The sequence below is a fragment of the Gorilla gorilla genome, chromosome 18 (assembly GCF_029281585.2).
Source record: "Gorilla gorilla gorilla isolate KB3781 chromosome 18, NHGRI_mGorGor1-v2.1_pri, whole genome shotgun sequence".
In the NCBI taxonomy this organism is placed as follows: domain Eukaryota; kingdom Metazoa; phylum Chordata; class Mammalia; order Primates; family Hominidae; genus Gorilla; species Gorilla gorilla.
In genome coordinates, this window is record NC_073242.2 from 88,445,389 (window position 1) to 88,472,307 (window position 26,919).

The window sequence follows — 26,919 nt, forward strand, 5'->3', positions numbered from 1 at the left end:
TGCTTGGCATATAGTCAACATTCAATGATTAGGTAATATTTAAAAATCAGGCTATACATATCATTAATGTTATAATTATTTTATATTTCAGTACCATATTTCATCAATTAATAGTAATCAGTAAACATGTATATCTCCCCTTTATATAAGACCTTCTTCCATATGGCAGGATCCTCATGGCAGCCTGCAATCTGAGCAGTGGGAGGGAGATTCAGAAATTGCCTTTACTACTGGAAGCAGATTGCATGGTACTAATTAGATATGCAGAGGGGAGCACAGCAAATGTCTCCACAGCACTCATTGCTTTGGCTTGCTTTCACAACACCTCCTAGAGGAACAGTCTTCACCTGCCTGTTTATTGTATATCCTTTCCTATAAGTTAGTGAAAAGCCTGTGGCTATAATCTTGAAATAGTTAAGAGAAATAAACAACTCAAATAAAGTCCTTAGTTTATGCTTGTTTTCCTCTCTCTCTAATAATTAGGAATAAGTCATGCCCTGGATTTATTCTCAAATGGGAAATGTTTGTAAAACTAGCAAGACACAAGCAGCTAAACAGTAGGACAGTAGATGGCAAGTTTTTGCCAATCACACATTACTTTTCTCCTTCCCTCACCTTCTACACACCTGCCTTCAAACTTAACCAGAATATGTGGTTATGTGTTCATTTCACGAGTGTGAGATGACCCAAAACTTCAACATGTCGATGAATAAGGACACGTATAGAATAGTGGTGCCTCCTAGTTTGTGGTTCCACTTTTAGTCAACTGACCCCTATACCCATCCTTAATACTACTTCCAGTGTGACTTTAAGAATGCAAATCTGATAACGCAGGCACCTTGCTTCAAAACCTTAAGGAGTTCACTCTTGCTTTCTAGATGAAGTTCAAATTTCTTAGCTTAGTGCTCAGGCTATTTTAGATTTAGGCTCCAACTACTGCCAATCTCATCTGACATTCTTTCATGTTGTGTGGTTCACTGCAGTTGGAGTGAACTACTAGAGGCAGCACCTTTGCATGACACTGGAGCCCCTCTTTTGTTTCCTCTAATGCTCACTGATATTTCAAAAGTAACTCTAGGGCTGTCACTTTTTCCTAAATGCCTTTCTTGACACCCTACCTGACCTGGCTACATTTGGGTTCTCTTTTCTCTGTTCCAATAGATACCTGAATAAACAGCCTGAAGAGTAATTATAGGGCTGGGCATGGTGGCTCATGCCTGTAATCCCAGCACTTTGGGAGGCTGAGGCGGGGGGATAATGAGGTCAGGAGTTGGAGACTAGCCTGGCCAATATGGTGAAACCCTGTCTCTACTAAAAATACAAACATAAGCCGGGCGTGGTGGCGTGCGCCTGTAGTCCCAGCTACTCAGGTGGCTGAGGCAGAAGAATTGCTTGAACCCAGGAGGCGGAGGTTGCAGTGAGCTGAGATCATGCCACTACACTCCAGCCTGGGTGACAAGAGTGAAACTCCGTCTCAAAAAAAAAAAAAAAAAAAAGTAATTATAACTACCTGTTGAAATACAATGACATTCATAATTTTAGACAAGGAAAGGGAAGGGAAGGTTAAAATAGGATTAATAACAAAAATATATCAGCCCTGATAAAAAGGAAATTAAAGAAAAATTAAAGATAACATCATAATTTTTATGAATATTTTGTAGATCCAGTGAGAATTACTGTAGGACGTTTCTTGAACATACTTGCCCAGCCTTGCTTTGTGCAAATATTATTGACAAGGTGAAAAATAAGCAGAAGGTCTAGGCTATGCATGCATATATAACATAATACTAAAATTAATAATTGATCACATTTATTGAGTGTTTACTATGCTGGCCACTTTTCATACATTGCCTTTGAAGCTTGTGATGAGCAGTAAAATATGCTTCCTTTATGCAGATGAGAAAACTGACACAGTGCAAACTGTGTCAGATCTTGAAGTCAATGAGAAGAAGAAGTGAGAGTAAAACTCGTGTCTACTTGATCCCTAGTGGTTACAGGGATAACGTTGAAGATACCTTAGTGAATCAACAAAGATGAGGTCAGCTGCGATGAAAACCTCCAATATGGTTTGACCAACCTGTATTATTCAGTATAACCAAACCTAAGGGGAGAATAGGCTAACCTGATGTCTCTTTAAATGTCCTGCTTATTGTATGATTCCAACAACCACTGAGAGACTATAATTCATTGGAGGGAGTGGGGAAGGAGTCTTTATACGAACATAATATATTTCAGTGATCCTTCAATTTGGGTTTTTCTAGCCAACTGTGGGGAGAGATCCATTCTCTTTAATTCTTGTATCCCTAAAATCAAATTTAGTAGGTACCACATAGAAGAAAGTCAGTGTTTCTTAAATGGTTTTGAATGAGTGTAGTTTATCACTCTTTTTGATAGAATCCAGTGCTAAATGAAAAGTTTAGAGCTCTCTTGATAGTAGATTTCTAGATTTAAAAGAAATGTAAGAGTTAGATAATTCAATACCTTCATCTTATAGGTGAGGAGACTGAGATTGATGGGGGCAGCTGACAAAACTAAGGTCACACAGTAAATTAGTGACCAATTCACACTTACAAACCATGCTTCCAGCTTAGCCACCATCATACCTTCTTGCTCTTTTGCAGTTTAGTTTCCTCAGAACTGAATAGCTCTTAGACTGATAGCATTGATATTGATGTGGGATTTTGGTGTTCAAATAGCCCACCCTCTCATGCATTAAATAACACCTTTGCATACTTCTCTGCTCATTTTAGGGTCTCGACACCAAGAATTGTAACTGGAGAAGTGTCTTTTTTACTTGTGCCCAGGCTGATGGCAGAAAGGCAGTGCATGGAGCCTGTTGTTCAGGATTCCCACTGAGAGTCGAAACAACGGGCATTGCCTGAAAAGGTTTCCTAAGATTTTTGGTTACAGCGTTTCAAACCAAAATGTTGAGATGTGGCATATGGCCAATATTTATAGCCCGCTTAGCCAATGAACCTTTACAGAGCTATTACCAGAAGGATTTTCATGATTAATACCATCACAATACGAAGGAAATTTATTTGAGAAATAAACCCTTGGGCTCAGTAAACAAAAACACAAGCACATCCAGAAGCCTGAGTTACCTTTGCCAAATTCTCTCCCATCATCAGGCAAATGCCCAAAGAAACCCTGACTTCCAGCCAACATGGGTTTCATAGAGAAATATGCAAGCTTCTGTTTTAACTTTCTTCTTCCTTTCATGACTGCCTTTTAAGAAATATTTACAGAAAATGTTTATAGATTTGTATTCCTAAATCTATAGTATTATAGATAGAGTTCTTAGATTTTGGAAGATAGGGACATATGATCAAATTTTTAATGAAATACTCTGATTCAGTCAAGATGCCAGTGTCTCTTCATATTGCTGAGACCTAGAGACACTCAGAGACAGAGGGCAATTTTCCTGGGTATAATCATGACTCTTTGAACTGGGGTCAGCTAAAAACACTTCAGTCTATTTAGTTCTCTTCCCGAAACCACTTTTCCTTCATTGCAATAATATGTTCTTCATGTGAGGAGAGCGGATCTTTTCAATCCATGTACAATATGGAAATTCATAAGAGAGGCTGCCCAAGATAAAGTTTAACAAACAGCGGTGTACTAGAGATGGCTTATGAGAGCTAACTGTTAAGTTTTCAGGAATCTTGAGAGCCAATTGCTAGCCATGGTAGGAGTACTGACAACATGGAAAGTGTCAAACACAACAAATCAGGGCTTTTTACTTTGTTGAGTATCCCACTGGAAAGTGTTTGTATATTAATTCATTCCTTCAAGGCTGTGTTAAAATGCTACCTCCTTTTTAAAGCTTTCTGTGACCCACCCAGGTAGTCTTAACCTCTCTCCTCTAAACTCCCAATAATACTGTATTTTGAACTCCTTTTAGGAGATGCATCATTTTCAACCACAAAGCATGGAAGTTCATTCCCATCCACATACTTTATATTCTTTCTGGTATATCAGTTTATTGGGTATTGGATTGCTATATGATTTTTTAAAAACATCCTGTAGTTAGCATGATGCCCAGCAGGTTTGGCAGGCAGAAAATATTTTGCAAATTAAGTCGATAAAACATTAGCACACCAGTGATCCAAGACTTTACTTAAGCTCAATTATACCATTGCTGCCATTAAAATCTCAGTTGTCATTCTACCAGTGGAAGCCATGGCAGCATCAGGATGTTGATATGACATGTCATCCAAGAAAGGTGGGAGTAGGTGTGAAGAGGAGAGTCTCAGCCCCTGTACTTTAGCTTCTGCGGAGATAAACTCCTTATCTTTTAAAGGCTGGTCACTTGCTCTAGTTTTTTGTTTGTTTGTTTATTTTTGTTTGTTTTCTTTTTTGAGACAGAATCTTGCTCTGTCGCACAGGCTGGAGTGCAGTGGCACGATCTTGGCTCACTGCAACCTCCGCCTCCTGGGTTCAAGCGATTCTCCTGTCTCCAAGCGATTCTTCTGTCTCAGCCTCCCAAGTAGCTGGGATTACAGGTGAACGCCACCATGCCTGGTTAATTTTTGTATTTTTGTAGAGAAGGGGTTTCACAATGTTGGCCAGGCTGGCCTAGATCTCCTGCCCTCAAGTAATCCACCCCCCTCGGCCTCCCAAAGTGCTGGGATTACAGGCATGAGCCACCGCGCCTGGCCTCTAATTCTTTAGTTATAAAATTGCTCTCGCTAGGGAAGAGGGCAGAAGAGGATATGCCATCTTGTGCTTTCAAAACATCAATTATTTCAGGAAGTACAGAATATAATGAGAGTAAACATTTTGGCGAGATAGGACAGCTGTCTGCATGTTTAAAGAAAGGAGAAGGATTCAGAGAAGAGTGAATGATTAAAATTTTGGTGAGTCATTCCTTCAGTCATTCACTGAACTAACATGTTATTGGGTGAATAATACATGCTAGACATTCTTTCAGGGACTAGGGATACAAAGATAAATAAGTTATGCATCCCTTTGGAAATCAAAGACTATTAGAAGAAGTTGAAGGTGGAGGAAATATATTTAGGAAGAGATTTCATCAAGATTATGGGAAATTTAAGAATGGTAAATTAAAAGACCAAAAGAAAAACAGTTTTAAAGTGAAATGTGTTATGTCTAATGGAGAAATAGACAAAAAACTTTTTTGTATAATTAGAGTTGAGACAGAGAGAGAGAAGGGGTGGCGGGAGAGAGAGAGAGAGAGAGAGAGAAAATGACTGTGGGTTTGAATAAATCCCTTATTCCTCTTGCCCAAATTTAGACTTCCAAAGGTATATGTAGATGCTATCTATACCCAGTGGAGCCATTAGTGCTGAAGAGCTCAGCTACATGGCTAGTAATTAGGAAGAGGCAATGAGGAAACCTATTTCCCTGAGGTCTTCACCCTACTTCACTCCCACAACTTCAATCTGCCCAGTTGTGCCATGGAGACAGCTACAGCAATTCCATTCCGATAGTGGCACAAAATAAATCACTGGAAACCGTTTTGCACTTGCCCAGAGACTTTCAAGAGAGAATCTCAAAGTGGATCTGGGCTGCTGTGTGCCACAAAGAGGACCAACATTTCTCTTTGGCTTTAAAGGATGTCCCATTGTGAGAATGAACTTTGGGTTTTATCTCTCCCTTTGAAATAGAATACATCAAAGTGAGACATCTAAAGGCAAAGACACAATGATCCCCAATCCAAAGCCAAGTTCAAAAACACAGAGATGAGTTGTGTTATTATGAAATTGTATTTGCTGGCTGAGATGGGGGACAAAGAAAGATTAAGTTGCTAACATAAAATGTGTCTTGAAATTCCTATTAGTCTCGGGCCCCAGGGCACAAACTTTTTCAGCTAGACAGTTACTTTTTAGAAGTATGGGAGCAATGGCAAGGGTGGCCCATGAGGCTTCCCTTTCCTCTCATTCTGAAATGTACAGAATTATTAATGTGAGATTTATTAATGATTGGATGATGGATGAGGAAAATTAGTTTTAGAAAGTTGTTAGCATTGAGAATTGTTTCCTTTAGGAGGCCCAAGTTCATACTATGAGGGATGCCTCAAGTGTTAGGTTTTATAAGTACAGCAATAACTTTCCGCATACCAACTTCTTAAAGCATATATCTAAGTAAGATATACCTACCTAATTGTAACTGTGCTTTAAACCTGACATTTCAGTTAGATTATATATACATCAATCGTGTTAAAGGATAAATGCTTTCTAGCCCAGCTGGATTTCAGTACAGAGAAAAGCATTTCAAATTCATTCATTCATTTTTTTCTGCTTGTCATCTATTACCCTGTCTACTTTTTGTTATAGTAATACTAAAACAGTTTTTTTTTAATTCATTCTACATTCAACACATATTTACTGAGTATCTACCATGGGACAGGTAAATTTTTAAAAAAATTTTGTGGGTACATAGTAGGCATATAGATCTATGGGATACATGAGATGTTTTGATACAGGCATGCCATGTAAAATAAGTGCATCATAGAGAATGGGATACCCATTCCCTCAAGCATTTATCCTTTGAGTTACGAACAATCAAATTACACTCTTTATTTTATTTTATTTTATTTTATTTTATTTATTTATTTATTTATTTGAGACGGAGTCTCTCTCTGTCGCCCAGGCTGGAGTGCAGTGGCGCGATCTCGGCTCACTGCAAGCTCCGCCTCCCAGGTTTGCGCCATTCTCCTGCCTCAGCCTCTCGAGTAGCTGGGACTACAGGCGCCCGCCGCCACGCCCGGGCTAATTCTTTTGTATTTTTAGTAGAGACGGGGTTTCATTATGTTAACCAGGATGGTCCCAATCTCCTGACCTCGTGATCCGCCTGCCTCGGCCTCCCAAAGTGCTGGGATTACAGGCTGAACCACCGCGCCCGGCAACTTGCTTCCTTTCTTTTGGGTATATACTCAGCAATGGGATTGCTGGATCATATGGTAGCTCAATTTTTAGTTTTCTGAGGAATCTCCAAACTGGTCTCCATAGTGGTTGTACTAATTTACACCCCCACCAACAATGTACAGGGGTTGTCTTTTCTCCACATTCTTGACAGAATTTGTTATTGTCTGTCTTTTGGATACACTGAATAGTATACTGATCATCATCTGATGATCAATGATGTTGAACACTTTTTCAAATGCCTGTTTGCCACTTGTATGTCTTCTTTTGAGAAATGTCTACTCAAATTTGTTGCCCATTTTTTTATTGGATTATTACATTTTTTCCCTACAGAGTTGTTTGAGCTCCTTATATATTCTGGTTATTAATCCCTTGTCAGATGGGTGGTTTGAAAACATTTTTTCCCATTCTGTGGGTTGTCTCTTCACTTTGTTGGTTTTATCCCTTGCTGTGCAGAAGCTTTTTAACTTGATGTGATCCCACTTGTCCATTTTTGCTCTGGTTGTCTTGTAGAGTGTTGCTCAGGAAATTTTTGCCCAGAGCAACGCCCTGGAGATTTTCCGCAATATTTTCTCTCAGTAGGTTCATGGTTTGAGGTCTTAGAATTAACTCTTTAATCCATTTTGACTTGATGTTTGTATATGGTGAGGGCTGGGAGTCTAATTTCACCCTTCTGCACATGAATATCCAGTTTTCCCAGCACCATTTATTGAAGAGACTGTCTTTTTCCCAGTGTATGTTTTTGGTACCTCTGTCAAAAATGCGTTCAATGTAGGTGTGTGGATTTGTTTCTGGGTTTTCTATTCTGTTTTATTGGTCTATGTGTCTGTTTTTATGCCAGGACCATGCTATTTTGGTTACTATAGCTCTGTAGTATCATTTGAAGTCAGGTAATGTGATTCCTTCAGCTTTGTTCTTTTTGCTTAGGATAGTTTTGGCTCCTCTGGGTCTTTTGTGATTCTATATAAATTTTGGGATAGTTTTTTTCTATTTCTGTGAAGAACGTCATTGGTATTTTGATAGGGATTGCACTGAATCTGTAGATTGTTTTGGGTAATATGAACATTTTAACAATATTGACTCTTCCAACCCATTAAGATGGAATATCTTTTAATTTTTTTGGTGTCCTCTTTATTTTTTTTCATCAATGTTTTATAGTTTTCATTATAGAAACTTCTTTGGTTAATTCCTAGATATTTAATTTTATGTGTGGTAAATTTTTGATTTCTGGATCTGAAGAAGCACAGGAAACTTTACCCCAAAACATGGCTCCTTTGTATAAAAAGATTTTGAATTAAGGCCCTTAGAGATCAAAATATGCTGGAAGAGATTTTTCCTCTGAAGTTACCATTATTGTTTGTACTGGACACTGGGTAACTATTATGTCACCATCATCCTGGGTAACTGGAGTAACTATTACTGTTTGTACTGGACACTGACTCTCTAGGGCTCATCTTCCTTGTTGGTAATCAAATTCACATCTTGCAGGATTGTCTTAAAGATTAAAATATGCAAAGTCAATTACTAGGTACCTGACACATAATTATTGAATGCCTACCATAATTATTATTATTACACCGATGTAATTACTGAATAAATAACATTTTCATGGAGCTTCTGAAGAGAAACATTGTCTCTTTTTTTTCCAGCTTTCATTTTAGAATCTAGGGGGACATGTACAGGTTTGTTACCTGAGTATATTGTGTGATGCTGAAGTTTGGGATATGAATGATCCCATCACTCAGGTACTGAGCGTAGTACCCAAAAGTTAGTTTTTCAGCTCTTGCCCTCTCCCTTCCTCCCTCCTCTCTTTAGCAGTCCCCAGTTGCTATTGTTACCTTCTTCATGTCCATGAGTACCCAGTGTTTAGCTCCCATTTATAAATGAAAACGTGGTATTTGGTGTTCTGTTCCCGCATTAATTTGCTTAGGACAGTGACCTCCAGTTGCACCCATGTTGCTGCCAAGGACATGATTTTATTCCTTTTTATGGCTGCACAGTATCCCATGATGCATATGTACAATATTTTCTTTATCCAATCCACCATTGATGGGCACCTAGGTTGACTCTATGTCCTTGCTGTTGGGAATAGTGCTGTGATGAACATGTGAGTGCATGTGTCTTCTTGGTAGGACAGTTTGTTTGAGAGACATTGTCTTAAAGGTAAAATTATTGTGTCATATCAGGGAAGTGAAAAAATCTATATTTTATATCTTTTCTCTGAGTCTGTACACTCAAGATGCGATCTTCAATTTTGTTCTACTAATTGCTTTCATTTGAAGCTGCGGGAGAGTTTACAACTCTTTCTCATCTCACATTGAGAGTGAAAAGGCATGCTTTCAGAGATGAATGAAGTCCAAGTTAAGTATGAATGAGAGAAGCTAAGGAAGTTCTCTTCTGGCACCATTTCAGAGATTTATAATTTTTGAAACCATGATGATGCAAGGAACAGCATAGAAAGTCATTTCTTTCCCCTTTGTCCAGTCTAAATGCAAATTTGAACTTTTAAGGCCGTTTGTTTGCATGTTAATGCCTGTAATCTGTCACCCTGGAGATTGCTCTAGATTTCCTAAATTAGGTTGGTGGCTGGCTTAAAGAAGAGGTCATTTCATTACATAGGCTCTATTTCAGAAGCACAATACTTGGAAGTGGAAATCCACAGAAGCTTCATTTTATCCCAGGGATGACAGCCTTGCTAGGGCAGGAGAGGAGGGTCAAGGGCCAGCAGCTGGTCAGAAGTAGCCTCCTGCATGTTTTCCTGAAGATGGAAAAATACAATGAAAGAAAAAAGGCTAAGAGTACACCGTGGTCTAATTAGCATTTGCTTCTTGTAGCCCTCGAAATGTCAGTCACCAGTTGGTAGCAAAATAAAGATGTAATGTTAGTGATAATGAATTAAATTGTGGCCATTTGCATTGGAATGCCGCGATAATGATCTGAAATTACCATTGTATATATTCCCCTTGACAGTTCAAAATTGGACTCCAAGCTAATAGTATTTTGGATGAACTTTAAACCAATGAAAATGCTGTGAGTGTATACACTCCTTTTGGCAAGCCAAGCCATGTGGATTTCAGAAAGTTAATTTACCTCTGCTTTGTTCAAGCTGTTTGGTAATTGATGAACATACCATAAAAGTTTTAATGAATAACCACAGGGACCATTTAACTTATTTACTAGGTAAAAGTGAAATGCATTTGATTACCCTCCCTAATCTGGCCTTCCAAATGAAGCCACCCCAGAATAAATACTGTCTTTTTTTTTTTTTTTTTTTTTTTTTAGTGCAATCTCTGTTGCACAAAACATCGCAGGCAAATATTTTCAGAAATTCTGAATGAAGGAGTTGCATTTTCTCCCATTAGCTGCAATTTATAGTTCTACTGCAAGCATTAGATATTGCTTAGGGAGAAGTTATGCCTATGTGCATAAGGACTGGAGGCTCTGTTGCAGTGGGGTTATGTAGCAACCCACAGAATCAGCACATATCTTCACAGCATCTGTTGTGTGAATAACTCTCCAGCAACATTCCATTATTGTGAAGCAGTTAAAATAAGAGCCACTTTTTTTTTCCTTTCTGGCCTTCCGGCATCTAATTACACTATAGCATCCTTTCATAAGTAGAATCTTATTATGAGATAAATGCCCACATGTATCTTAGTTTCCCATTAAATTGTGTTCCTTGGCATGTCTTTGTAGAGTGTTTTTGATAGCTTAGGCTACACGCAAACAAAGAAGGTTGCCTTGCAATTAGTGGCAGAGTCAAAAGACATGCTCATTCCCATTCATACCACCTCAGCAGGAGCTCTTACAGACAGGGGTGAGATTTCCAGCCTTATCACCTACTAGCTGTGCCTTTTGGGGAACATTAATTCAGCTCCACATGCCCCAGTTTCCTCATCTGGAATTATGAACTGACATTAAAAGTCTGTTATAAGGTGAAATGACATAATTTACTGTATTAGTCTGTTCTCACGCTGCTCATAAAGACATACCTGAGACTGGGTAATTTATAAAGGACTTACAGTTCCACATGGCTGGGGAGACCTCATAATCTTGGTGGAAGGAAAATGAGGAGAAAAGTCATGTCTTACTTGGCGGCAGACAAGAGAGCTTGTGCAGAGAAACTCCCATTTATAAAACCATCAGATCTCATGAGACTTATTTACTACCATGAGAACAGCATGAGGGAAACCACCCCCATGATTCAATTATCTCCACCTGGTCCCACTCTTGACATGTGGGGATTATTACATGTCAAGCAAGATTTCGGTGGGGACACAGCTAAACCATACCAACTTGTGAAACCTGTGATCAAGCACCCAGAGTAGTGGTTGGTTCTTATCTGGAGGGCCTAGCTAAACAGATTCTGGATCCCAACCCCAGAGGTTCTGATAAGTAGGTCTGGGGTAGGATTCAAGAATTTGCATTTCTGAAAAGATCTCAGGTGATGCTAGTCCAGGAACTGCACTTTGAGAACTGCTAACTTAGAAAAGATACTTGAGAACCAATAAAATTGAGCTGTGAGTTTTAGAAACTCTAGAAATACATATACACATTGTTGTATAGTTGGCCAAACAGCAGAAACTAAAGCCAGACTGCTTTGATGTGATCCCAGCTCTGCCATTCATTTTGTATGTGTTCTTGAGTGAGTTTTAAACTCCTTAAACATCTGTTTTCTTATCTATGAAATGGGCATAGTAGTGTATTCCAAAGTGCTTAGGCACAAAGAAGGCATCCAGATATTTCCAGCTATCATTATTAGTCTCTACTTCTACCCCATCCTATGCCCTTTCTCCCCCTATCAGATCCTCACTATGGTCCTGGTTTTGAAAACTGTCATGTCACATTAGAGGCATTTTTTGATACATACCTCAAAATGCAGCTTTTCCTGAGAGTGATGACAGGGTAGGCATTACATGAATTTACATTAAGAAATAGTTATTCCAAATAACTTAGCCTCTTTACATATGGAAGCAGAAGTCCTGAAGAAATAGGTTTTGAGGATGTAACTGGATGTACCGGGCCAAACAAAGTTATCAATTTATGGTGGTGAAACTGGCCCAATACTCCCATAAACTGTTCTTTTGGATAAACATAGACATTTACCCTTCTTTGTATTTGTTGTATCTGAGTCCCTTCCTCAGGAAAGGACCTTTAGGCCTCTCAAAAAAAGTATCAAAGAACTGAAACTCACCAGACCACTGAAACTCACCAGATCACTGAAACTCCCCAGATTACTGAAACTCACCAGACCACTGAAACTCACCAGATCACCAAAACTCACCTGACCACTGAAACTCACCAGACCACTAAAACTCACCAGACCACTGAACCTCAACAGATCACAGGGGCAGATGCCTCCTTGCTCCTCCCTAATTCCTGTTTTCTTACAAATCACTATATAAACTCCTGGTTTTAGTTAATCAGGGAGATGGATTTGAGGCTTAGCTCCCATCTCATCAGCTGTAGCACCTGATTAAAGCCCTCTTCCTTGGCAATAGTCGTTGTCTCAGTCTTTGGCTTTCTGTGAGGCAAGCAGCAGGATCAACAGTGGGAATTTAGGTAGTGGGGTGGTCAACATAAATAACTGAGACTGACTGTGTGTGTGCAAAGGGGCATCAAAATTCACCTTCTGCACTTTTGTGTCTTGGTCTAACCCTATTCACAAATAAGGATTCTGAAATCAAGATGGACTTGGAATAAGAATGAGATATAGCTGCTCCCAACCTTTTACATGTAAATAAATTGCAATTATTAAAATAACATGTAATTGAGGAAAATAAAGAAAAGATAGAAGAAAATGAAAGCTGTTCTTGTTTTTATCTTCCATGGGAAACCATGTTAGTGGGGCAGAATGCAGTGGCTCACACCTATAATCCCATTACTTTGGGAGGCCAAGGCAGGTAGATCACTAGAGGTCAGAAGTTCAAGACCAGCTTGGCCAACATGGTGAAATGCCAGCCCTACTAAAAATACAAAAATTAGCCAGACATGGTGGTTCATGCCTGTAGTCCCAGCTACTTGGGAGGCTGAGGCAGGAGAATTGCTTGAACCTGGGAGGCAGAGGTTGCAGTGAGCTGCGATCACGTCATTGCACTCCAGCCTGGATGACACAGCAAGACTCTGAAGAAAGAAAGAAAGAGAGAGACGGAGAGAGGGAGGGAGGAAATCATGTGTTTATATTTCTTGAATTTTTCTAGGAAGACACACATACATAAAAACACATTCATCTATCAGCTAATCAAAATGATAATTTTATCCACTCTGCTTTTAATATGCTTTTTTCCTTATCAATAATATGGACAGCTTTCTATATGAAAAATAACATTATTTTAATGTCTATAAAGAATTCCATTATGTGGCTGTATCATAATTGACTTACTAAATCTATGAACTGCACTGTGATTAATACCTTGGAAATATATGTCAGCGGCAGTGAATCCCTGCAGGTCTGCAGCAACCTCAATTCTTGCTTCCTCAGAAGAAAGAATGAGAGGGAGGGGCATAAGGCAAAGTGAGAAACTGAGGCAAGTTTTACAGCAGGGTGAAAGTTTATTAAAAAGCTTCAGAACAGGAATGAAAGGAAGTAAACTACATTTACAAGAGTGCCAAGTGGGCGACTTGAGAGATCAAGTGCGTGGTTTTGTGTCCAGAATTGATGGGTTCTTGGTCTCGCTGACTTCAAGAATGAAGCCACTGACCCGCGCCGTGAGTGTTACCGTTCTTAAAGATGGTGTGTCCGGAGTTTGTTCCTTCTGATGTTTGGACGTGTCCAGAGTTTCTTCCTTCTGGTGGGTTCGTGGTCTCACTGTCTTCAGTAGTGAAGCTGCAGACCTTTGCAGTGAGTGTTACAGTTCATAACGGCGGTGCGTCCGGAGTTCTTCATTCCTCCTGGTGGGCTCGTGGTCTCGCTGACATCAGGAGTGAAGCTGCAGACCTTCACGGTGAGTGTTACAGCTCTTAAAGGTGGTGCATCTAGAGTTCATTCCTCCTGGTGGATTTATGGTCTCACTGACTTCAGGAGTGAAGCTGCAGACCTTCCTGGTGAGTGTTACAACTCATAAAAGCAGCGTGGACCCAAAGGGTGAGCAGCAGCAAGATTTATTGTGAAGAGTGAAAGAACAAAAACTACACACGGTGGAAGAGGACCCGAGTTGGTTGCCGCTGCAGGTGAGGGTGGCCTGCTTTTATTCCCTTATTTGGCCCCACCCACATCCTGCTGATTGGTCCATTTTACAGAGAGCTGGTTGGTCCATTTTACAGAGTGCTGATTGGTCAGTTTCACAGAGTGCTGATTGGTACATTTATAAACCTTTAGCTAGACACAGAGTGCTGATTGGTGCATTTACAATCCTTTAGCTAGACAGAAAAGTTCTCCAAGTCCCCACCCAACCCAGAAGCCCAGCCAACTTAACCTCTCAGTTTGACCCTTGACTTAGGGTTTTATATGTTGGTGTACTTCTGAGGTCTTGCATCCCATCTACCCTGATTCTTCCCTTGGAGTGGGCTGTCTGCATGTGCAGTGGTCTGCCGGCATTTGGGAGGGACCCCACGCACAGTGTGTTTACTGGAGTTGTATGCATGATCACTTGAGGCATTCTTCCCTTGCCAGTTGAATGTTCCCAGAGGAAGGTCATATACCTGTTAAACTTGGCCATTTTGCCTCTTGATTCCCATGCTTCAGCCCACTTGCCCAACTCCTGAGATCTTACTGGGAAGCTGCTTATCACCAGTTTCAGGTTTTGTCTATCTACTTGGAGACTGCCTTTCCCTGGCTTTGGCTGCCACCAATTATTATTTTAGAGAAACAGTGTAACAACTGCCTGACCATCACCTGATGGTCACCTGACATTCTTGGTGGGGTGAGGGGAGCCCTCTCCTGCCCTGCTTATGCCTGACCTTCTGTAAAACATATATATCTTTGTAACTTTTTAAAACAAATTATGTATGATGACTTATAAAAAGTTGAATGACTTATCAAATACTATGCCAATTTTAGGGTTTTTGAGTAGTGAGTTAGTTACATAGAGTAGGAGAAAAAGTTATTTTATTGTAATATTTTTGTTTAACTACTCGACTTTCAATCATTTCATATAAATGAATTCTTGAAGTGAATCAGGCCTTTGATTATAGCAGTGAACAAGTAGAGATTAAGTTTGTTCAACATAGTCCAAAAGTTATAACTGGGGGTACAATGGGCAAGAAAAATACTTTGTTCAGATCTGCTTATGTTATCATGGCTATGCATTAGACTCACCCAGAAAGCTTTTAAAAAATACAAATGCCAAGCACTCGCCAGAGCTCTACTTCAGTTTATGCTGGGTTCTGAGTATCAGGTGTTTTCAAAACTCTTCAGTTGATTCTGGTGAGCAGCCAGGTTTGAGAACTGCTAAGCTAGGAGCCTCCTTTCTCATCTGCTACTAAGCAGCAGCCATTCTTACCATTTGGAGGATGTTGTTATAGACAGTGAGCACCATTGCAAAATTACTGCTTCCTGCTGGTTTAACAATGATGTAGGATTTTTCTTCTCAGTCACTTCACAAGCCAGGGACCCTCAGCCAGTGACACCCTGCCTGGTCCTCACTCGGCCATGCCGGTGTGCCCTAGCTCACCTGTGTTGTAGCTTGTACCCACGTTTGACAGTTCCAGAGCTCCTGTACTGAGCCTAAGAAAAATGAGGATATACTGGACATTAAAGGATGAAGAGGGCAGAGAAGAATTTTATTGAGGGATAAAAACATCTTTCAGTGGAGAGGAAATGGGGAATTGGTGCCCCTACCTGAAGGTAGGAAAGTTCCCCCAAGTGGCTGGGTCTAGGGCCTTTTATGGACTCAGAATGGGGAGTGTGTGCTCATTGGTTTGTGAGTATGCAGAAAAGGTTAAAGCGAAGACATCACTCAAAGGTGGGCATGACAGTATATCAAACTAATTAGTAAAGGGTAGGTATATGTAAAATAGGTGAAGGGTGGGGACTGATCAGAGAAAAGCATTCCAAATAGGAAGACAAGTTCTCAATCTGGTCCGAGGATTTAACTTGTAGCTCGGCTTTCAGGCTCCAAACTGTCTTCAGCTTGGAGGTGCGGTTTTACCAGGGGCCTTCCCCATCTGCCAAGGGATTTGGCTGCCTCCTGTTGCTATCATCAAGACCTTGCCCACAAACTCCCAGTCCAACTAAACTTCAGTCAGACTTTGTGTCCAATTCTCAACCTACCTGGGGAATATTTTGTAATTCTGAGGCAAGAACAAATAGCTTTATTTTCATTGTTTTGCAGAGTTAGTGAAGTTTTTTTTGCATTTGAGATGAAACTGAAAACCATCAGTATTGCCTTTCCATCTGAAACTTCCTAAAATCTGAGGCATATGTGAAGGATCTCCAGTCTTTGGCTGTGATTTAAACACACGCCCACACCCCCACCTCACACCCCTTTGGCTTTTATATGGTTGGGTTGCGTCAGTGTATCACTGGGAGACTAAATGTCAAACAATCCTGAGAGACTGACAGTCTGGTTTTTACAGTGTGTGGTAAATACTCACTTTATGCAAATCAAAATATACTTCCAAAATACATTCCATTCATTGGAAGGACATGCAAGACAAAAAAAAAAAATACATTCTAGAAGAGCAAATTGCTTGGATGGAAAAGAGGATTTCTATGAATCGCAATAACAATGAGCCGTGCAAACCTTCCTGTAGTGTTCTACGGCCAGCCAGCAGGATCCTATCCATGCCATTTCCTGCAGTGTACTCAGAATCCCTGGTGTGTGGATGAACCTAATGTTCCACATGTGCTACAGAATAACTGAATTTGTTTTCCCTGGATGGAGATGTTAGGCTTTGAAAAATAGTAAAATGTGCTTGTCTTGAGCAGTGTTTGGGAAAAATAGGAATTTTCTTGTTACTGTCTATTAAGCCTCTCAAGAAGCTTACAGAAAGGTTCTGGCTACAGGAATTTTCCTGAGTTTATTGCATTATAAATACATGTGATATTCAGAAAAATAATCAGCAACAACAATAAAAATTGTGCTTTAATGTTGTTGCCCCATCTGAATAAGCCTTCCTGCCACTTGTTGGTAATATTTATTAAGAAATTGTTTTCTAGTCTCCAAATATAAAAGCATAGTCCCCCCTTATTTATAGGATTGTCAAAGCCAATCTGAATTCAATGCTTTTTATGTGCTAGATGCTGTGCTTGGCACTCTGTGTTGTATCTCATTTAATCTTACATCTGGATGCTACAGTACAGTTGTTTGTGAATGGTAGCCAGTTAAGTTCATTGACTCCTAGGTTAGTCTTGTACACTGGGATAGAAGAAAAAGGAGAATATATCCTTAATCTTAGGGTCATATGGTGGAAGAATCTCTGATGGCTTCCAATAACCAAGTTTACTTTATGGAAAAGAGGAATAATTGCTTTTTTCTAAAAAGTGGTATTCAGTGACCTGGTGAAAATTCCTAGGCTTCCGCTATTCCATCTCTTTTGGGTATAAATGACTCAAATACTCATGTGTTCATTAATGATAGGTAAGACCTCAGATATTGGGCTTGCATTGCTGGAATGTGTTCAAACCGCTATGTACTGCCCACTCAACTGTTAATTTACTCTCAACATCTCTGATTCTCTGGTTCCATATTTGATTATGTGTGTTAGATCCAGGGCTTTATCTATGACAATTTACCTTAGGGCCTTCCTGAGACATGGTCTCTGTGTCCTTTCAACTCAGTGATTTAATATGTATTTGTGTAACACTTGCTACATACCAGCACCCTGATAAGCCCTGTGGATATGAAAGTGGAAAGCAAACACCTTTGAACACAATGTTTATGTCCCATGGTAATTACCATTCTTGCTGGCCATCCCTATGGGAGGTACCAGCCAGACCTTCCCTCCAAGGTCCCTGTCCATGAGATGATAAAAATGTGAGGAATTTTTATTTACATATCACTCTTCTGCCTCAACTAGAAAACATGTATTAAGTGTCTTCTATGTATCAGATGTGGTTTTGGAAACCTTATATTAACTTTTCTCTGATTTAGGTTTACTGTGTATATTGCCTACCAAAGAAAGAAGTAGCAATGTTAACCATCAGGATAATAGGATGATTCATTTACGGCTGTGTGAAAGGAAAAAAAAAAATATCAAGATCCCAAACTTACTATGCCAAGGGGAAAAGTCAGGCTCGGGAACTGAGTCATGCAAAACTGTCTCCCATTTTGTTCCTAAATAGATAGTGGCAAAGATGGAAGGCTATATACCTCCCCAGGGGACCTCTCTCACAAATTGTTCACTGGGAAATTCCTTGTGGGCCCATATATCTTTACCCTAAAGCAGTTCTGTTGAATTTTCACCTGATAATGTAAATTATCTTCACAGGTACAGGACAAAGACAAGCCTGGGAGTCATCCCTCTGCTTACCGAGACAAACATATACTTGACTTCTTCCTCTACTATATGTTCATTTTATCTTATGTAAAAATGCAGATTGGGCACCGTGGCTCATGCCTGTAATCCCAGCACTTTGGGAGGCCAAGGCGGGTGGATCACTTGAGGTCAGGAGTTCGAGATCAGCTTGGCCAACATGATGAAACCCCATCTCTACTAAAAACACAAAATTAGCCAGACGTGGTTGTGCATGCCTGTAATCCCAGCTACTCGGGAGGCTGAGGCAGGAGAATCACTTGAACCTGGGAGGAGGAGGTTGCAGTGAGCCAAGATCTCACCACTGCACTCTAGCCTGGGCAAAATAGTGAAACTCTTTCTCAAAAAAAAAAAAAAAAAAAGCAGATTCACCAGGACTGAGATGCATGCATAACTGATTCTTTATCCACCACCTCCTATCACATGTAAAATGTGGATTCAGTGAACACTGATCAAAGCCTCAAAAGAATGCAACTGTTTGCCCCTTCTATCTACCCTCCTTTTTTTTTTCTTTCCTCTTTTCCCTATTGCTCACTCTTTCCCCTTTAAATATTGAAGTCCCCAAACCCTCTTTGGAAAAAGTATGGATCACAGGTGTTCTTGTGATTTTGTGTTTTTGTTTTTGTTTCCCCCCGGGTGCATCCTCAATCTTGGCAAAATAAACCTCTAGAATGATTGGCAGTCACCTCAGTCATTTTCTCTGATTTACAGCTGTGATAGTGAGAACTGGTGGAGGTAGCATTTAGAAAGAGGTTCAAGCACAATTCGTCTTTGGATTTTCTTACTCTCCAGTGTGTACCTAGAGCCTCATCATTCCTTGCCACGTATTTTTTTCTTAATGTCTTCCTCTACCTTACTCTTTAATCCTTCACTCACATGTGGTAAAGCACGCTTGTCTTATAATTCAACGCTCTGTGCTTGCTCTGGAAACATTTCTTGCTTCTGGCCGCATACATTTACCTTCTAGATAATGAGTTCTACTTATACTGTTTAGGAAATGTCACCAGAATAAGTAAGCATGATGTACCACATAAAAGTCAATAGGCTGAAATGGGATGACTTATTCTGTCACCGCATCACTTATACAGAGCCTGGGAAAGGATATTCTGGCAGCATCCTACTGCTTCTACAGGGCCTCCAGAATTTTTTCTTGCAAGGCAGTAGAGGGACTAGGTGTGCAGCAGTAGAGCCTAGGATTAACGATTATTGCCTTTGATAGAAAGACGTGAGTTATGTGAGTGGTACTTGGGTGATTTCAGGGCTGTGGGTCAGGAGGACTACCAGCAATGCTCTGAACTCTAAATGAAGTGATAGAATGAGAACCAAAGATGGTTGTGTCCTTAAATTTGATACCTTTGACTATTGGTTTGAAGGATTTTCCTGATATTAAAAATTTTAGAAAATCCATGTCTCTGTATTTTGCTCTTTAGTAAATATTAGAAACATGAAAAGGGGAAGCAAGTGGCCTGATTCGGATAATCACTTTCTCTGGGAGAGTCTAACTTGTTTCTGCAAATGAAAATTAGCACGTGGCACTTGGTGGATACTTAAAAAAAATTGCACCAGACACAGCAAGGAAAACTTTACTCAAAACTACTGCAATAGAGGTTAGGACTGTATGAGGGGAGAAAGATTAAACTCAACTTCTTTGAAACAAAAGACAGGAGGATTTTTAAGGGCTTTGGGTGAGCTAGTGGAAAAGCCCTGGAGAACATTAGGGGTAAGACTGACCAATGTGATGAGGTCGTCTGTGTGTGCTAATTGTTACTTATGGAAGTTAGGCTCCTACCCTCCCACAGAGGCTGGGAGACAGGGATCCTATCTTTCTTGATAATTACATTTCAAAAGGATGGCTCCCAGGTTGTTGAGAAAGACTTTCCTGGGTTGTAAAACTAGCAAGAGGCTGGGAAAAGATTTACATCTCAAAAGGATGGAGAAAGAATGCACAATTACAAGTTTTCTAAAGTAAAAGTTTCTTTAGTAAAAGAAAAAGGAGGTCAGGTGGCTATAGTCAGGAAGAAGTCTATCTAAAGTTAGTCAAGCTGGGGAACATTAGAGACTTCTTGGTCAATAGTCCAGAAATGTTATTTCTTTTTCTTCCTTTCTTGAGGAGTCTCTTGTGTACAAAAAACAGTCCTAAGGCACCTTGGGCCTGCTTCTTAATTCCTGTAGTTCAATTACGAGCAGTATGAATTTCACTTATTATATGATGTGTCTCAAACTTGATTTCTTTATATGTACTGTGGAGATCATACAATAATATCTAACTCATAGGTTTATTATTGAAATACAGAAATGCAAGAGGGAGGAAAAGTGATAACTTAAGAATTTAACATTAGAGAATAAAAGAGAAAAACAGTGCAATATTCATGTAATGGAATAACATAGAACAACTAAAATCAGTGTACTAAGTTGTCATGTATCCATATGATTGTGACAATAAAAACAAAAATGTTTAATGAAAACTTTAGATCCAAGTAGAAGTATACAGTATAAAGCTATCAACAGAGAGTACAAATATAATTCACACAATACTATTTCCTATTGGTTGTGGGCACATACATATTAATAAAAGTGTATGCACTTGGGTGGAAAGGATAAACACCAGCTTCTTGATAATGTTGCCTCTGGAAGCAAAGGAGGGAAATGAGCTTGGGTGGGAATAAGAGTTTCCACCCTATCTGTAGCATTTAATTTCTTATGAAAAGGTTGTAATCAAATATGACAAAATGCCAATCTAGCATTTTAGGAGTGGATTCATAATTTTTCTCATTTTCTTTGAAATTTAAGTACTTTATCATGGAAAAAAAGGAGAGAGAGAAAAAGAAAGGAAGCCCGGCTTGGTGGCTCACACTTGTAATCCCAGTACTTTGGGAGGCCGGGGCGGGTGGATCATGAGGTCAGGAGATCGAGACCATCCTGGCTAACACGGTGAAACCCCGTCTGATTGAACCTGGGAGGTGGAGGTTGCAGTGAGCAGAGATCGCGCCACTGAACTCCAGCTAGGTGACAGAGTGAGACTCTGTCTCAAAAAAAAAAAAAAAAAAAAAAAAAAAAGAGAAAGGAAGAGGGAGTCAGAACCAGAGATTCCTCTCTCTCTATATCTGTAGGTCTTAGAGAGAAGTGAAGGGGAGAGAAGCTGAAAATAGATTTAACAAACGGTCCCACACTACATTATGCCTGAGGCATCCAGTACACAGAGAGACATTCAAATAGGCTGTTGGAGAGGTGCTGATTGTTTTGGCTGTCTCTGCTCTCATTTGATTGAAGCAGCACAGGTTTTAAGAGCTTCAAACCCCAGCTCTGATCTGAAAATGAAGTTAGGTGTTTGAGAAACAGCTGTTAGAAACAGCTCGGCTCCCTCTGGAGCCTCTAGTGGGCTTCAAAGCAGCTGCTGGAAGGGAGGGAGGCAAGCAAACTATCTTGGGCATATTTGTATGTTAATAAAAACAAAATGTCTCTCCCTACATAAAACATTGCTGCTTTCCTTAGGATGAAGAATTCAATTTTAATCTCACCTTTCTTTCCCTTTCAAGATTTTTAACAAGAATGTAGAGCACTATCTTTCCTTACCCTCAGTGTCTTTGGATTCAAACAGCTCTGGATTTCTACCCCAGCACCAGTTCAGGCACTTCCAATTTATAGGAACTGGGACAAAGTAATTAACCTCTTTGAGCCTCAGTTTCCTCTTTTGTCAGTTAGCTTAGACCCTTATTGTGATAATGCATATAAGGAACTTGAAAAATGGTATAACTCAATATGAGTGAATACTTTCCACTAACATCATTCAGGTACACGTTCATTTTACTGAAATATCTTTTGCTTGCTTTTTTCAATAACAGGATGATTGGCTTGTCTTGGTTTGCCTGAGACTTTTCTAGTTTTAACTCAGAAAGTCCTGTGTCCTTTTTGGGAAACTTCTCAGTCCTCAGCAAACCAGGATGGGTCATCATCCCACATTGTATTCTGCACAGGACAGAGACCTTGCCCTCAGGAAGTTAATAATCTACCTTTAATGCTTAATTCCCTCATCATTTTTGGTGTATAAATTGTTATTACTGTTTATTTTAGTATTGTTATTTCTCTATAGCCTCCCACACTAGACTACAAATTCATAGACAGAAGAGAATGCATCAATTTTCTTTTAAAAATATTTATCATCAAGTTATTTATATTTGCTAGGGATTCAACAAACATATACCATATACATTAATACATGAGATCAATGGAGTCCTTTTATTCCCAGTTTTGATGTTTTTAGTCATATCGCTGAGATATTTTAGTTTTAAAATTTCTATGTGAATTTTACACACACACCCACACACAAACATTGAGCTTGACTGTGTCAATCACTGGTGCTTAAACTTTAGTGTGTTTAAGAATTACTTGGTGGTATTGTTAAAATATAAGTTTAGGGATCTCTATTCCTGAGATTCTGATCTGGTAACTCCGGGAGAGGGCTCAGGAATCTGTAAACATCCAAAGTGATCCTCATGCCTCAACAATGTTGGGAAAACACAGGTCTGTTCTTGCCATGGTTTAGTTATGGTTTATTTGTCCCTGCTAAGTCTCCTGTTGAAATTTGATCCACAATGTTGGAGGTGGAGCCTGGTGGGAGGTGTTTGGGTCATGAGAGCGGATTCCTCATGAATGGCTTGGTGCTGTTCTCATGGGAATGAGGGAGTTCTCATTCTTATTTCATGGGAGAATTGGTTGTTGAAAAGATCCTGGCACCTCCTCTCTCTCTTGCTTCCTCTCTCACCATATGATCTGCGCATGTCAGCTTCCCTTTGCCTTCCACTGTGAATGGAAGCTTCCTGAGGCCCTCATCAGAAAAAGATGTTGGTGCCATGCTTCTTGTACAGTCTGCAGAACTGCAAGCCAAATAAACCTCTTTTCTTTATAAATTGTCCAGCCTCAGGTATTCCTTTATAACAACACAAACAGACTAAGACAGTCAGACAAAGACTTTTGCCTCATTAATAGGCAACATTTTAGTTTGCTTGGTGCAGTCCTGATTTATACCTGTTGGTCCACCAAAATTATCAGTAGTGCCCTCTTTCACCCTTGAGTGTCCCTGATGGATACCTAAACAGCCGTCTCACTTACGAGCCTATGTGGGGATGCTTAATGCACCCTACAGATAGAGCTCTTCTGTTAGCTACCTCTCTGGGGACTTTATTTATTTTTTTTAAATCTCACAGCCTCCCTCACTCATCCATCTAGTGAAGTATGCTTTCCCACTTTAAAAATCATGCATCACCTCAAAACTTATAAGTTCAAGAGACTGTTTTAACCTATGTTCTATTCTAAGTGGAAGAGGAAAAGCAACTCACTCCGATTTCTTAATACATTGCTTAGATTTTCATAATGGAAATATTCTAGCCTGGAGTTTCAACAGAAATATGATTGTTACAAAAAAAATCTACTCACCCTTTTAGATGGGAATATCTTTTCTGTACAAACAGCCCCAGGAGGCCAATCCAGAAATCTTGGTGGATAGTTTTGTTAGAAGCTTTCACTGGAAATGCCATAATTCAATTGTGTGGTAACAACTTCAACTAAATCCTCTAAATTACTGAAAATACCTGATTCTTAAAGATGAGTTAGGGAAGTCTAGTTAGCCATGGGTTTTATACTTGAAAAAGATTTCTTTGCATTTCTTAGCAAAGTAAAAATGAGTATATTAGACAAGAGGTTGTGGAGATTATGTTCCTGGTGGCAGATAATGCAGTGGTTAAGATTTCAGGTTCCATACTGCTTGGATTTGAAGTCCTGCGTCACCATTTACTAACTGGATGAAATATAACATAGGATATTTGTTCTCTAAGCCTTAATGGGGATGAGACTGGTATAATAGCATGTTGTGAAAATTAAATAAAATAAGCCATATCACTGATTTTCTAGTTGCCTTTGCAACATCTTCTTGGCAATCTTTAATTCCAATCACAGCTCGGGTGGGCAACTTAGACTCTCATAGATCACATTCCATTTCAAGTACTGCGTACCTTCCTGTTTTTTGCCCCAGGGCTTTCTTCAAACTTGGGAGTCTACTCAGCTCCTGTGCAAGTGCAACTGTGAAGTGCAGAGGAAATAACCTTTAAGCATTGAAGTTTGGAAGCCAGTGGACACAGGCTCCAGCCTCGTGTTGTTTAGAACAATTCTGGAAGTCATTTTGCATGCTTCTCAGAAGTCTGGGCAAGGTGAAGACCTTGTTGCCAAATTCAGTATTTAGGTAAGAGATATTTTTCTCTTTTTGGAGACAAAGTCTCACTCTCTCACCCAGGCTTGAGTGTAGTGGCACGATCTCAGCTCACTGGAACCTCCTCCTCCCGAGTTCAAGCAATTCTCGTGTCTCAGCCTCCCAAGTAGCTGGGTCTACAGGCACCTGCCGCCACGCCAGGCTAATTTTTTGTATTTTTAGTAGAGATGGTATTTCACCATGTTGCCCAGGGTGGTCTCGAACTCTGGAGCTCAGGCAATCTGCCTGCCTCAGCCTCCCAAAGTGCTAGGATTACAGGCGTGAGCCACTGTGCCCGGCCCAGGTAAGAGATATTTTGTTAATGTTTGCTTCTTCGCTATCTCCTTCTCCTCATTCCCTCACTACTGTTTCTAAGGATCATCTCCCAGAAAATCTCCCTCCCTTCAAACCCTAGTTTCAAGCCCTGTTTAAAGAAAAACCAAACCAAGCCATATAAAGCACTGAGCACAGATTTTATTGTGTAGTAAGCTCCCAATGAAAGTTAGCGACTACTACTAATGGTTATAAAAATGATATTTTTCCTTTGTGCTACAGGGTGAGCTAGAGATCTGTTTAATTTTAAAGGGTAAAGGAACATTTCTAATTCATTGCTGAAATAGACTTGTGATAAAGTCTCTTTTTATTGTTCATCCACATCCAAACAGTTCACACACCCTCTACAATGCTCATTTTACCAAGATAGATATCTATTGTTTTTTACATTCTACCTTGCAGAAATGTTCTAAGAATCTTAAGTGAGTGCTTTTACTGGGTTCTTTTATCCTCCAGGCAGAAGAAAGGAAACCATGAACATTTAGGGGAGTCGTCTGTATCAAACACCTGTTAATTTTTTTTATATTTTATTGCCGCTTCTGCAGCATGAAAGAGACTGGTTTCATTACAGCCACCGGCAAATATTATTATTATTTGTTGAACATCCATTTGTTCTTGTATTTCAGAGATGTAAGCCACAGTTGGTTTTTTTTGGTCTAAAGGCTATGCAGAAATTCTTGTGGGTATTCTGAAGCCATAACCATCTGTTTAGATCATCCTAAACATATATATTTCATCCTCAAGGGACAGGAGATTTCAAGAGGAGTTTAGACCTGCTTCTTGATGAGTTCTTTAGTTAAAGAAGATTCTGGAAATTTATGGGGCCGAAAGGGGTGCATTATCACTGTGGAAAGGCTATTTCTAACACTCTTTTTCTCTCCAAATGTTCAATTCCTAAACTTTTTCCTCACTGAAGATAACAAGTTTTGATAGGTCCTTGATGGAGTTAAAGATAGATAATCTCAGTTTAGTTTATGAAACCTTTTTTTTAAAGTTTCTTTTCCTCAAAGTAATAAGGAAAATGTGTTTTCTTTGTTGGCTTTTACTCTTAAAGGGTCATTTGTATGAATCCTCATTCCTCAAGGACACTCGCAGCTAAGTTAGGTGTTTGTCTGGCCTTATAACACCTTGTACTTATCCAATCACAGTCAAGTTAAATTGCCGTCATTGTCTTTCCTTCTGAACTGCAGGCTCCTTGAAGAAAGATCTTTTCTTAATTATTGGTTTCTAACACATGAAAAAGCTTCATGAATCTCTCATCCCATGTACATATTGTATTTACTTCATTTCCACAAATTCCATTATATAGCTTCTCGTTGTGACAAAAGTGCAAGAATTATATAGAAAATCCTGTAATCAGGTCACTTATGTCTATTGTAGAAATCATTTCATTTGGGAAAGACATATCTTCCATGTAGTGTAAGTGATGGAAATGCACATTATGAAAAAGAAAATTATAAAAATTATAACGAGCTAGTACAGTAGTCCCTCTTTATCTGCAGTTTCTCTTTCCAGCTTTAGTTAACAGTAGTCAACCATGGTCTGAAAATATTAAGATATTTTGAGATAGAAAGGGCAAGAGAGAGATTACATAACCTCTATTATAGTACACTGTTATAATTGTTCTATTTGATTATTAGTTATTGTTGTTAATCTTTTACTATGTCTAATTTATAAATTAAACTTTATGATAAGTATGTTTGTATAGGAAAATACATCATATATATAGGGCTTAGTACTATCCTTGGTTTTAGGCATCTGCTGGGGTCTTGGAAAGTTTCCGTTACAGATAAAAGGGGACTACTGTAATAGCTAATATTTGTGTAATACTTGAAACATCACTAATAATTTAAAATATAACAATAAATAACATTTACTAGCAGCTCTGTTTCAAGCACTGTGCTAGGCACTGTGTGTACCTTGTTTGTAATTCGCAATGGTCCTATGAACTACGTGCTATACTGAGATGAAATATTGACTTGGAGAGCTAACATAGCCTGCAAAAGATGGATCTGGGATTCCAACCAAAGTTTGCCTCATTCT